Source organism: Montipora capricornis, chromosome 2, assembly GCF_036669925.1.
Source record: "Montipora capricornis isolate CH-2021 chromosome 2, ASM3666992v2, whole genome shotgun sequence".
Taxonomy (NCBI): domain Eukaryota; kingdom Metazoa; phylum Cnidaria; class Anthozoa; order Scleractinia; family Acroporidae; genus Montipora; species Montipora capricornis.
The window spans coordinates 28,115,714-28,130,713 of record NC_090884.1 but is presented as its reverse complement, the minus strand read 5'-3'; the positions used below and the strand labels follow the sequence as shown (position 1 = coordinate 28,130,713).

At 38.9% G+C, this 15,000-nt stretch overlaps 1 protein-coding gene across 1 annotated transcript in view; it reads left to right on the top strand.

Moving 5' to 3' along the window:
* Nucleotides 1-15,000, top strand: part of LOC138037902 (leucine-rich repeat-containing protein 72-like) — a 26,788-nt gene that overhangs the window by 11,497 nt on the left and 291 nt on the right. The gene's annotated exons all lie outside the window — the stretch shown is intronic.

Genomic DNA, 15,000 nt, shown 5'->3' with positions numbered 1-15,000 from the left:
GAAGAGTCTGCACGAGAAAACAACTGAATTCCAAGTCAGTCATAGACAGCAAACTACAATGACCTCGTCACTTACGGTATTAATCGACCTGTGTATATCTAACTCACAACGACGCACTTGCGACCAATTTATCGCTGGGGCTAAAGTTTCTAATGTAACCTCACTTTTAAGGGATTGTAGGAAAGGGGAATGTCTGTAAAAGTGAAGCCAGGTAAGCGTTTTTTGTAAGTGAATTTATCCAGACACTTTGCAAATAGACTAGAAGAGTGACTGCTATTTGTGTTAGACTTAGCTTTAATTATATTCCAAATCTCTTAAAGGTTCAAAATGATTCTCAAGTAGTGTCACGACAGATGTTGTGGTTGCATTTAAAGAGAACGATAATATCTTTTTTCTTCAGAAAATATTAAAGCCCAAACAGGTGGGTTATAGTACTACTGAATGGAACTACAAAGCTTGTTTATATCCTGATTTAATTAGCGCTTCATTACTACGGGCCACAGACGTGATACGTTGAACGAGTTGAACAAAGGAGATAAACTTTGTTCAACATTGCAGTTTGGACGAAAAACATGCAATTTTGCGTTGTGATTTACTGGCAAGAGATGTGTTGTTAGGTAAATAAAGAGCTTTCGCAGCGGCTCTATTGTCCGTAATTTTCAAGACTTCTTCCAAGAAATTTATAACCGCTGTCGGACCACTATCTGATCGGTCCTAAAACAATCACATAAAAATTTCTTATTAGCGGCAAGTCTTTTCGGTGACAATTAACTTCAGAGTCTCTTTTAACCATAAATTGGAAGGAAAAAAGATAATCGAAATTAAATGGCTGATTTTTGCAGACACGCTTTGTTGAAACTTTAACCGGAAATGGCCTGGTTAGCCATCTTCTCGTAAGCTTTTTTCTTAGTAAAAAGCCTCAACCTTAGTATTTTTTTCTTGATATTACTAAACTAAGGGCTGAACTTTGCAGGGATACTAAGACCTCAAGATATAAAACATGGGCATGGAAAATATTTGGTCTGAAAAACAGGCCATTTCCGGTTGCTTCCTATATGCTTCAAATATGACCAAGTTGTGATAACAGCCACAGGTTAGCGAAAAAATTTCCATGAGCTAATGTTCTCACCCATAAAAGCCCAAGGATAGGGCTTTACAAAGATGGTTTTGTTTTTGCCTGAAATTAATTTCATGTTGCTAAAAAAGAGATTTAAAAGTGGCCAAAATTGCACTGAAAATCAGCCTCCGGGGACCCCTGAGGGGCTGATATCCAGAACTCGGCTAAAAAAAAGTCGTTGAAGCTGAAACTTTGGCATATTACATAAGTCCACATAATTACTTTGTGTACCAATTTTAAGCGAAATCGGCCGACCTTCATTTCCAAGTCTGCCCCGGTCTCTCGGGCAGAAGCTCTTAAAAGAGGTACAGAAATGCTTGAGGAAGAACTTTCCATGCTTGGGGAAGGCCCAGTGTTTAAAGACGGATCGTTACCATTTGGTGAGGGCCTGGCAGCACAAGATGAACTGTAAATACTTGAAGGCTCACCACATTCTTCAACATTATTTTGTTGGACTTGGCAGGGGCTCAGGTTCTATGCCTGAAAAATAAAATGCTGCCAGGCTAGTTCCAGGAAACGAAAACAACTATTATGACTTGGTCACAAATTGATGGGTGGTGTTTTCTTTGACAATTCTGACATCCGTGACTTTCACAGCTATCAGCTCTACATGTATGTCTGTCACTAGTGCAATTAAGAGCAAATGTCCACAAAAATCAAATATAGTCCGGTAAGACTTGAAAATTGAAATTCGCCCTATTTTTGCATATAAGTAGGCCTCAGTAAAAGTAACAATGCCATGCGTTTTCTTTCCTTAAATATTTGGGTATTTCCGAGAAAAACAACATTTTCGATTTCACGTCCTGGCATCAAGTTATCGAGTCCCAACCAGGCTGAAAATCGATCATTTTCATTCGATTCGCTTGTCGCATTTATTGAATGCAGAAAAGTTGTAATACAACCAACTTCTTGCTTAACTCTTCCTTGTCCAAAAAAGCACAATTACAGGAAAATTGGATTAATCTAATTATTTGGCGGTTAACAAAAGTAGAGTGCCCTCAGACGTAGAGTTCGACGGTGGGTGAAAAGAATTGACATTTTGACCATGTGCCATATCTCGGAATTCCAAAAGATTTTAGATTCTAACTATATAAGGATAGGTCTTCCAATATATGTAAAGTTTAGTTTGGGCAAATGAATAAGCACTCGTCAAAAAATTATTCAAATTGTACAGAAAAATCAAAATCACGCCAGTAGTCGAATGTGTGACCAAACGTTACCCCCATATTTATAATTAATGAAATCACTTCATTTCGAAATATCTGCATTACTGAAGCACACTGCAACATAAATATGTTCACTTTAGCTCGGATATGATATCTTGACTGTCAAACAACGTTTCTCTCCAGTCATTTCTTCAATGGTGTTCCGTTAAGTTTGTAAGACAAGAACCTCCATAACGGGCATCTGTTTGGTATATTTAACCACAAAAAGCGATTTTGCGAAGTCCCTATGCAACCTGTACCTTGGTGGTTCATTGTTACAGTATTGCTCGATAGAATCACTCAACCTGCTTTGAAGCAGAAACAGCCAGGGACAACGAATAAGCCACATGTTTGATCGCTCCGTCTTTCTAATTTGCATGTTGAGCAGCATGGGGCAAAATTCTTTGCACTGGGTAGGGGTGGGGATTTTTGTAAGCTGAGCATCTGCCAATAACATCCAACAAAAAACGCATTGGAATCTCAGTACTGTAGGTCTACAGAAAACAAAATTTAGAATTACTTTTTTTTTTGTATATTTCATGCTATTGACCATGCGACAAAAATGTTGGTTTTTTGAGATTTAATTTTGTTTACTTTTCCTAGACGACACTAACTTAATTAACAAATACATAAAGTAAAAGAGTCCTTTTTCCCAAGAGAAATTTGAGCAAAGCCGCTGTTAAAAATCATGGCGGTTTCGTGTTCTTTTAAAGTAATAGTGGGTAGTCGTTGTTCTCACGATCGACACGACCACAGCAAATTATGCATCAGTCAATTCGAGCCGTTCCCTACCCCACCTCCCCCCACTCGGGGCTAATCCCCGGGCATTAGCATTTTCTTTAAAAATGGGTAAATTCCCCCACATAAGCTGTCTAAAATGCACTGGGAGGGGATGAAGAAAGAGGTCAAATACCCCTGTCCCCGGAAACATTGCCTTCCAACACCTCTGCAGTTTTTTATCAATCAGTGAATAAAACGTTCAACTGTTCAGTATTTTAATACAACGGTAAGACCTCAAGGACAACAGGACTTGTTGGTTGATTCTTATTTTATTTACGAGAAATCTGTGAAAGCTGATCAACGCCAAGAGGAAGAAGAATTTTCATTCCTGAATATTCACGATGACCACTTACAGTGGATTTTACGAACCATTGGCCGAGCTTGGTTGCCAACTTGGGAACTGAGGCATGTAGTTGAAAAGTTTATTGCCAACGGGCCAATGAAATTTGCAACTTAACAATGAACTTTGGCAACTTCTCTCCGAAAGCGACGGTACAAATTTGCCCACAAAGTTCACATTGAAGTTACCTTGTGAGCAGTTGGTTTCAATTGCTTCAGTAATTTGGTTAGACGTTGTTCACAAACTGATGTTTATTAAAATTCTTTAAAACTCTATAAACACCGTGAGAACTAAAATAAAAGATACAAATAAATTACAAAGTAAGATTGCGAAAAGTACAGGATATAAAAATGTCTTACACGCTTCGAAAGTTACAAAAGTAAAAGGAAAAAAACTTAAGATCAATCTACAAATAACGGTAAAACGATGTCGTATACAACTTGACTTTAACTGAAGCCTTAAATCTTAAATTTACACTTATAAGCAATGAAATTGAACCTAAGCGAGTAAAGCTACAAACCGCGTACATAAACAAACTAAAATAGCGTCAAAGATAATTACCTTGGTGCTGCCTTGATCACCAGAACAATGATAAACTTGGAGAAACTTGTTAACTTATGGTGAATGAACAGATCTTGCGTCAACTGATCTTGTAAACGATAAAATTAACCTTTTATAATGGTAGTTAGGTGTCATAGCGCTTACGCGCGTGTTTTTGCAACACCATAGAACTTACTTGAAAGATCTAGAGACTACGGTAGTGTACAAGCGAAACTGATGCGCATGAAAAAGCCTTACATAACTGAATACACGTTAAAGAAACTTTCAACAACTAGGAATAGTACTTTCCATCTTTAGCCTACTGTATTTACCCGTGTATAGTATGCGCCCGTGTATAATACACACCCCAATTTTGGACTGCATTTTGAAAAAAAAAAGTTCAGAAAACAGAGAAATTGTTCATGCCAAACTAGCGTGAAAAAAATCCATTTTCTGGATAAGAAAATTTGTTTCGCTACTTACAACAGTAAAGTTAATACCGCATGTAAATTGTTTAGAAACTGAAATCATGCAAACTCTCAATCATAGTCACAACAGAACAGTTCCCTTGAGCTGTTCTGTCGCACAAGATTCGTTATCGAGAAGTTCATCTTGTTGTCCGTCCACAAGATCGTGTTGTGTATCATCAAGGTTGTTTATTCCTCCATACTTGACAAAGTACGACTCAATCATCTCTTCAGGATATTATGTCGCAATGCACCTGCGATCAACGAAGTGATGATTTCTTCCGAGGGCTTCTTTTGGTGGCCATCGCTTCCATCTGCCATCCACCTCTTCCTAAACCCATCTTCAAACAGTTTATTTAAAGAAACATTAATAAGGTACTCCTTTCGCCATCTACTCCAGAACTGCTCAGCTAGGAACTGAACTCGTCGCCATCTCTTTCGAGCGTACACTTCCTCTTTAACGAAATTACTGGGAGGTGGAAGATGTGTCTTATTCTTCATTGTAAGCAGGTGATTCAGAGTTAAAGGCTCCAAACTCTTCGGGTCATTCAGGCACTGGCATGTCAATGGTCGACTGTTGATTATGACCATGACTTCATACAAGAAGGTGCGAAGTGAAGACGTATTGAGTCTTCCTTTGTACTCGTTAAGGATGGTGTTTAGGATGCTTCTTGTGGTCCTAATCTGTCTTTCCCATACTCCTCCCCAGTGACTGGAACAGGGAACATTCTTGACAAATTCGCAACGATTGGCTGTCAAATAGCTTTGAATCCTGTCCTTGTCCAGCTCCTTAGTGGCGTTTGCGAGTTCATTTCTTGCTCCCACAAAATTAGAGCCTTGGTCGGATCTCAGCTGTTGAATGGGTCCTCAAATTGCAGCAAAGCATCGCAAAGCGTTGATGAAGGTGTTGTAGTTTGAAATGTACTTTAGGTCAAAATGATATCAAGCTAGGTCAAAATATTTTGAACTAAGTTATTTTGTTTCAACCTAGGTCATTTTGTTTCAACCTAGGTTATTATGAACTGTCTAAAAAAGGTGGGAATTGAACCCACGACCTTCGGGTTAGATCTCCGCCGCTCTCCCGACTGAGCTACAAGGTCAGACGGGAGCAGGCCGTGGGAAGTAAAGATGTTAAAGTCACGGCAATGAAGTCACTTATATTTTAAACATAGTTAACTGAATAGAGTGTAACGTGAAGTGCTACACGGCCAACGTTTGTATAAACGTAACCTTTCCTTGTACTTGTACATGTTCATTGCCGTGACTTTAACATCTTTACTTCCCACGGCCTGCTCCCGTCTGACCTTGTAGCTCAGTCGGGAGAGCGGCGGAGATCTAACCCGAAGGTCGTGGGTTCAATTCCCACCCTGGTCAGAGTTTTTCTCTGTCCTTGTGTGGGCCCATTTCCATCTGTAGGGCGAACGCTCACATGGTTCATATGGGATTGAAATCTAGCACTTCACGTTACACTCTATTCAGTTAACTCTGTTTAAAATATAAGGGCTACACGGCCAACGTTTATATAAACGAAACCTTTCCTTGTGTCTAAAAAAGGGTTTCCCTTTTTTTTGGGGCTGTAATTAAAAAAAATGGGGCCTGGATTTTTAGGGGCAATAAAAAAGAAAGCACCTTTCTCCACCTTTCCGTTCTTCGTCCACTTACCATCTCTCCCTCTCCTTCCCCTCTACGGTCCTTGCTTACTACGAACGGACTGTGCCTCTTACAACATTCCATGCCGCTCCAAGGATTCGAACCCTCGCACCATAGGACATCTGAGATTACATCTTCTCTGTATTAACCGCTAAGCCATCGAATCAGCAACTGAAAGCGTCTAGATGTTTTTTCTACCAATGAGTTTAAGCTATTTCCAAGCCTTCACGACAACTACAATTTCGCACATGCATAAATGACATAAAGTGAGACTTAGGAAAATTTCAGATCATACACAGTTAAAAGGCCGAAGATAGAACTTTGTGAAGAAGTTAAAGGGTCCATAGGCTAAATTTATATGAAGTAGAATGAAAAACACTCTTGAGTCTCCAGTGCAACGAAAGCAAAAAATTGTTTGAAAGAGGTGGACTCTTGATTCTGAAGAACAAATAGTCATTTAATATGGTGCGAATTAAGTTTTGTTACATTGCTATGCAAAATACACCTGGTCCAGGAACAAGGCATCATTTCTAGTCATGATATAACAAACCGAGTTTTGCCGCAAACACAGCGTTCCCACAGTGAAAAAAAGATGGTGGCACAGGCAAATAGAACAACAAAAGATAACCTTTACAGTTTAATCAAAGAAAAGAACTCGTCTCCGAACCACTGGTGTCACCATCTTGGAGAAACCGCTTGTAAAAAAACACATAACCATTCACAGAACAATTGGCAAAACTGTATGAAGTGGTTTTTGGAATCTCTCGTAGAAAAGAAATTAAAAAGCCACAAATGATTGGACAAGTCACAGCTACATCACATGCAGAGCAGGAAAATGGTGAATAATTTGAAAAAGTGGCAGAATGAGCTTGACATTAAAGGAGAGCGGTGTCTGACACTTGTCAAATGCAGACCGCGCACTACAGACTAACCCTGAATCACAGTTATTGAAAGCTAACCGCTCAAAAATGGGGCCTGAGACTCTTAAATACTTAAATACTGTTTATCAGCACTGTTTGAAATGGGTGTTCAACTTAAATACTGCTTGTCAGGGCTATTTGCAGGCAGCCAGCAGTCTGTCTTTTGCAGTTATCATGCACTAGAAAGGGAAGAAGAAGAAGAAGTTCGCACTTCAGGATTATGTGGCGCTGAAAATTAATAAAATGGAAAAGGAAACGCCCCGTCATCCAAAATTTGCTACTTGCTCAAATTGGAGAACTTGAAGGGGACTGTCCCAAAATAATCACAAAATTTGGATTTATCACTACAAGCAGACTCAGCAAAATTGAAAAAAAGTAACAAATATTTTATTTCATAATTCAAAAGATATAACACTTACAAGAGCCTACAAAATGGCTTCTAATCAATAGATTATTAAACCCTTTTTCCTGACTTTTCAAAGTTTGTTTTTACTTGCCTTTGATTAATAAGAATTCAAAGTAAGCAAAAGATAGAGGAAATGATGAAGCAAATTAAAAATCAACAGTACATCATGTATGTGTTTCAGCTCTTCTATTCCTTGGACAATAATTCAATATTGTTGCCCGCTGCCATCCTAAGGAGATTCATCACTGAAAAATGTCCTAAAAAGCTCTGAGAAAGAAAAGTACAATCGGTTATCATGCATTGTATGCCTAACCTCAATCTTAATGCTAACCATTTAAAGTCAGTGCCTAGACTTAACAACCATTGAGGTTTTATAAAATACTCATGAAAATCTAAGCTGCACTAAGTTCATTCCCTTTCCTCTAGGACCAATTTACTAACCAATATATTACATGTACTTACTAATAATTGATGGGTTTTTGCTGATGTTTCCTACTATCAATTTCAACCTAGCTTAAAATAAAATGACCTAGGTTGAAACAAAATGACCTAGTTTGGTTGCAAATTAACCTAAGGAACAAAATGACCTGCAACAAAGGCATCAGTTGTCATGTCGTCTAATTGTTCTATGTGCACTGCTTGGGAACTCTTGCAAGTAAATATCACTGCATATCTCTTCAACTCTTTCCTTCCTTCCTTAATTGTGAATGGTCCAAAACAATCCATTCCACAGAATGTAAAGGGCGGGGCTGATTCCACTCTATCGTCTGGAAGGTTTGCCATCTTTTGGCCATCAGTTGGTTGTCTCTGACATCTACATTGTACACATTTATAAATGTACGAGGCTACTGCGGCATTGAGACTCAGTATGCTTAATCCATTGGAACGAATTTCGTTCATGGTCATTCCTTTCCCTTGATGCTTGACCTTCTTGTGAAAATGATCAATGATCAGATCAGTAACTTGCGAACTCCTTGGAATTACTATGGGGTGTTTAACTTCAAAAGGCAAGGTTGAATTTTCCAGCCGTCCACCAACTCTTATCAGTCCCTGTTCATCTACGAAAGGATCCAACTTTAGGAGGGCACTTTCCCTTGAAATCTTGGTGTTCTATTCCTTCTGGCTTAAACTTGTAATCTCGTTCTTGAAAGCTGTGCGCTGTATCTCTTTGAAAATAAGCCTTTCAGCATCTTGTTGTTCAGCTACTGTTATGGCGACTGTCCTCGGCTTGTTCTTCATGAAAGGTCTCTTAAGGTAGGAAACCACTCCCACTGCCTTTGTCCAACTGGAACATCTTGTAATGAAGTCAATGAGATAGAAGGGTTCTTTGACAATAGTCGCGCGTACGGTGGCTTTAACTTCCGGATCTCCAATTTGAATGTGTAGGAATCTCTTCTTCACTGGGCGGGATTTCTTTCTCCCAGAGAAATGCAGGTCCACTGAACCACTTCGATTTCATTAGCTCTTCTGCATTTAAGCCTCTGGATTATTATTGGTATCAGTGTATCGCCGTTCTTTGATATCAGTGTAGACCTGATTACTTGTACTCTATTGGCAACAAATGTGTGGAATCTTTTGGCATCGTTATTGATGTAGCCAAGTACTACCTTGGAATCAGTCCAAAAGTACTGCTTCATGTTAACATAATTTAATTCTTTTTGAACCATCACAGCAACCTTCGCTGAAACAACTGCAACGGTAAGCTCCAATCTTGGTATCGTAGTAATCTTCGTTGGAGCGACGCGGGAATTTCCCATTACCAATGAAACATGAACATGTGCGTCCTCATCCTTAACTCCTAGATAGGAGCATTGTCCATATCCAGACGTGCTTCATCAGCAAAACTGTGTAGTTCATAGGTCTTCTTGCCATTCAGGGTCTTTGGCTCAAAATATCTTGCAATTTGTAACTCATCTATGTGTAGAAGATCACGTTTCCAACGCTCCCACCTTGGCCGAACTTCTTCAGGGAGAGGCTCATCCCAGTTGACACCTTTGTTGCATATTTCTTGCAATATCTTTGCTCTTAAGACTAAGGGAGCCAGGAATCCAAGGGGATCATAAGCAGAAGCTATGGTTGCCAACACTCCTCTTCTAGTCAAAGGCTGGCCCTTCAGAATGATGGAGAATCTGAAGTAGTTTAGACCCACTGACCATTGGACACCAAGCACTCTCTCTATCGGAAGTTGCTCGGACGGGAGATTCAGGATTACATCGACTGCTCTCTCACTCTTTGGTACTGATTCAAGAACGTGACAATCGTTTGAAACAAACTTGTGAAGACGAAGTCCGCCCTTCTCACAAATGTCACGAGCTCCTTAGATGAGGTCTTCAGCTTCCTGTACGGATTCAACACTAGTCAATCTGTCGTCTACGTAGAAATTGTGCATGATAAACTGAGCTGCTGAGGGATGTGCTTCTTTCTGTTGACTTGCCATATGTTTCAGGCCATAGCTAGGCTCTTTCTGAACATCGCCATTGGGCCACCAAAGAAAACGCAGATAATCTTGGTCGTTTTCACGCTCCATGAACTGATGAAACATCTTCTCCACGTTACAGATAATGGCGTAAGGGTATCTTCTGAACCTGCATAGTACTCCCACCAAATTGTTGATAAGGTCGGGCCCACTGAGTTCAACTCTGATTTTGTTTTTCTTTGGATGATAGACGCAATGGTGAGGTATGTACCACTTCACTCCTTCTTCTTGTGCAAGCAGCACTGGTGCTTCTTCGGCATCACCCCTGTTTAGAACTTCATTCATGAACTTGACGTAATCTTCTTTATACCTTGGATCTTTCAGGAACTTTCGTTTGAGATGCTCCAGACGAATGGTTGTCACGCCATCAAATGGTTGTCAGGCAAAATAGGGCGTTCCTAATGGGTTAATAGTGTAATAAACTTATTGCTTATGAAATGTTAGGAGCCCAGAGGATTCACGGCTTAACATGTTGAGTCATCACTGTCACTGCCGGCTGGCTGGCTTTCAAGCTGAGCATCTAAGTATTTCCCAATCTTATCCACTCTGACTGCGGCTAATTTCCATTCAGACTTGTTTGCATAATAATATTATTGTAGTCAACAATACAAAAAAATTGGAAGCCAATGGTCCAGTAAGTCCAGTGAGTTTATCATTTAGAATTATTTATATTTAGATGGCCGTGCAGTCACTTACTAGTAAATAAGCGTGAAACACTTGCTTAGGCTGGAAAAAACATGTAGAGAGAGAAAACAGTTTCTGTTATAATTTTAGGATCACAAAATGGTGTAAGGGGAAGTTTTTTTCACTTTTGCAGCCTGAACTTGAAAAATGTTTTTTAAATGATGCTTTAATTGTTGTCAACAGTTTTCTCAGTTACAATAATATTATTAATTAAAAGTGTGTGACTTGTGAAAACCCATCACTTTACCTACATGTACAGTTTAAGAAACCAGGCAAAGCGAGAGCAAGTGTAGCATCTATCTATAAAATGGCATATGAAGATCTGCAACGTTTGGAAGCTGTTTGCAGCGATTTTCGATGATTCTGTACAACATGAGCATCTGGAATGAAAATGGGATGCGAATTCAGCTTTTGGATTTGGAGATTTAAGTTTTTCTGCATACTTCAGAGAAATCCATGTGGACAAAGTTTCCCATTGTATTATCCCACCAAATGTTAGAGGTATGATACATGTACCAGGTACTGCTATTGGTGACGGAAAGTGCTTGTTACTTGTCACTTACTAGTAAATAAGCGTGAAACACTTGCTTAGGCCGGAAAAAACATGTAGAGAGAGAAAACACTTTCTGTTATAATTTTAGGATCACAAAATAGTGTAAGGGGAAGTTTTTTTTCACTTTTGCAGCCTGAACTTGAAAAATGTTTTTTAAATGATGCTTTAATTGTTGTCAACAGTTTTCTCAGTTACAATAATATTATTAATTAAAAGTGTGTGACTTGTGAAAACCCATCACTTTACCTACATGTACAGTTTAAGAAACCAGGCAAAGCGAGAGCAAGTGTAGCATCTATCTATAAAATGGCATATGAAGATCTGCAACGTTTGGAAGCTGTTTGCAGCGATTTTCGATGATTCTGTACGACATGAGCATCTGGAATGAAAATGGAATGCGAATTCAGCTTTTGGATTTGGAGATTTAAGTTTTTCTGCATACTTCAGAGAAATCCATGTGGACAAAGTTTCCCATTGTATTATCCCACCAAATGTTAGAGGTATGATACGTGTACCAGGTACTGCTATTGGTGACGGAAAGTGCTTGTTCTGAATCCAGCTAGTCTGACAAGTTGTCAAAAAGAAACTGTAACCCATGAGCTTCGACTATGCACTTGCTTTGAACTTGCGAAGAGCAGACAGTTTTACAGAAATCATCCTGTGTTAAGCAGTTGTAAAATTCCATGCTATGGATAGAGTAGCTCCGGTGTAATGTCTGTGGAAACGCTACATGTACATGTATGTGATTTGACAATGAAATCGTGAGAACAAGCAAAACCTATTCTTACAGTGGCACTTTTTCAGATAATGGCTTTGGGAAGGGTTCTGGGAGTTCCCATTGAAACAGTTAACCCAGATCAGAATCACAAACTGTTACCTGTGTATCGGAACATTTATGTCCACCGTAGTTGTAAGAATCCTGTGGACAAATACATTGTACACTTGGCTGGCCTGACCGTTTTAAGGAATTTGTAGTTAATCATTTTGTTCCCTTGTTTAACTTGAATGATAGAGCTTCTGACAACCCTCAAAGTTCTTCTGTAACTGACAAGGACAAAGTGCAAGAATTAAGAAACTGAAAACCCATGACATGTCGTCACAAGAAAAAGGAATCCGAGTATGAAGCATTCCGCAAAAGGCTGGGTGGGAGCCTTGTGTTTCACCAAGTCCAGTAGAGGGTGTATCTTGGTCACAAGCTCTTCACTGGAGTACATCTCCTTTAGGCTGAGGAGAGAGTTACTCGCGCTGCTGCACCCACACCTGACTTATTCTTTGAATATTATCACTTAGAAGAAAAAAATCTTTGAGAGTAAATTGCAGAGTCAAACCATGCACTCCAACTTTTGGTGATGGGGTTTGCCAGCATTCTCGCTTTTTTGGCAGTGCGGCTTTACAAATTAACATTTCGCGAATGTACTTTTCCTTTCACCTGGAACATAAAATAAGTTCTGGAAACATTTCATGAACTCATTGAGCTCAACAAAGCTTTTCTTAAAGTCGAGGCAACAAGACTGTTGGGTGGGATGAAAACAGTTAAAGGAAAAATATTAGGTAATGTGCCATTACCAGTAAATGCTTTTTTGATATGCATTGTGTAGGAAACATTGTCGCTGTTGAAGACCTGAAGAATGTCAAAATGTTAAACTCATGGACACTTCCCACTTTCACCTGAGAAACTGTTTTTTTTTGTTTCACTCTTAAAATGTGTGAAGCAGATACAATCTCTCACGCAGGATAAATGATCAAAGTCAAGAATGATGGCCATTAATTATTATCTTCCCTTAATTGTCACCACTTAGTTCATCAACCATTAAGGTGACATTTTTTCTTTTTATGCACTCTTTTAAATCTGCTTTCTGGACTTCATAGATGTTGAAAAGGTAATAATCTTGTAACGGGAGCACTTTGGGATTGAGCTGCCATTTACAACCCAAGATTGGAGGAATTCCCTCATTTTGGTGTTTTCAGATATGTGCATCAGGCCTTGATCCATTCCTGGCACACCTTGACCTTTTCTGTCTACAATGCGATAAAATGCTCTTTATTAGTGGGTACAGTATTGTTAAAGTCACGTACAAATCTGCATACACTTTATGCACAAAAGAAAAAAGAAACTTGATAACTTCATATTCACATGGAAAGGCACAAGGCGCAAGTTCTTATTCGCACTGGCTTATTTGCCTGGTGCCTAACCTTTGTAAATTATGTGAAAACATTATCCCTTTTAAAAATTTTATGAATAAAAACAATGGCACCTTTAAATTGAGAAAATTATGTAGACATGGATAATACACACAAGGAAATACCTGTGCCCCTCTCTTTCAATCAAGAGCAGTTTTCTGGGTTTGCTGCTTGCCCATGGTTTCAGAACTCTTTGCCCTTTGGATGTATGTTGCTGATTCAAGAGGTTATCAAATTATTGAGGACTTTCTTGTGTGGACCAATACAACAGTGCATGTAGGGCAAAACAGAAGATCATCGTCTTTGTGTAGAGTTCCTTTTGGATTACTCCACAAACAATGTCTTGCACTTGTTTTCACGGCAGCGTGGCAGTCTTTCACCTCAGTTGAAAGCTTTTCCATTGGCAAAGTTTTGAGTTTTGTTCTCCTAAAAAATGATATACAGATGTGCAACTCATTTGTACTGTTGTACTTGCCAAGGAGGGAAATGACACTTTACTATTTGTTTGGCCATAAGATTCTTAATTTTTAATAGAGATCATTTTGCTCTTTCAACTACGTGCTTGAGAAATGCGCCAACACCCTCATTTTACAAACACTTCAATTCCATACCTCCACAGCTGAACATAATGCATGTGGTACTAGGTGTGCACGCTGAAATACAGGGGTGGCACTTTCTTTAAGATGCAGTTTTGCCCTGAGCCCCATTACATTTTCCAGTTTTTAGTGGTCAACACATACATCACTATCCTGGTTGATTAATACTTGACTTATACATGTAGGAGGCGAGAAGACTTGCCCAGTCCAGACAAACTTGCGACAATCAGGATCTTCCTAGCGGTGGGGGAGAATATCACAATTTCAAACTTTCAGAGATTGGCATCAGGGATTTAATTTACTTAGTTCTATTTTAATCTTCACCAAAATATACGTTCTAATAAATAAATTGAAAAAAATTAGGGCTAGGGGCACTTTAAAACCCAATAAGCTGCATTACCAATAGTAATTTTTGTTTTTAAGTATTTCTCCTTTCAGTGGCAACAGCATAGTGTCAGAACAAGAAAAATGCCTTGAATATTAGAACCAATTTCAGTGCCATTTATCGGTCTCACTAACCATGTAACTTGCAGATTAAGTATCTTATGAAAAGCTATATACATGTATGTTTTGAAAATAGTGTACTGTTGCAACATTATTATGTGGTGTTGTTTTGTCATTGTGTGGTGAGCTGTTGTCATTATGTGACATACTTTGATGGTTTTGATGGTTACGAGTTGTGTTTCCATCATGATGTGACGAGGTTTGATGATGATCTGTTGTGTTCCATCAAGATGTGTTGAGGTCTTTTGATATGCTGTGTTTATAATCACATAAAGGAAGAAACTTGACCATCCTAAAAGAATGTCACCACATAAAATGTTAACAAAGCTCATCAAAAGAAGACCTCAACACCTCATAATGGAACAACACGCAACCATCAAACCTCGTCACATTATTATGGAAAGACAACACATTACCATCAAACCTTGTCACATAAAGGCAAATCCTCACCACATAATGACAAAACTACACCACAAGACAAAACTTCAAGATTACATACTGTACCTAAGAAAGTTGTGGCTTTCCTTTTTTTATCTGGTTATAAACATTTGGTATCACTTCAATATTAATGATCATGAGTA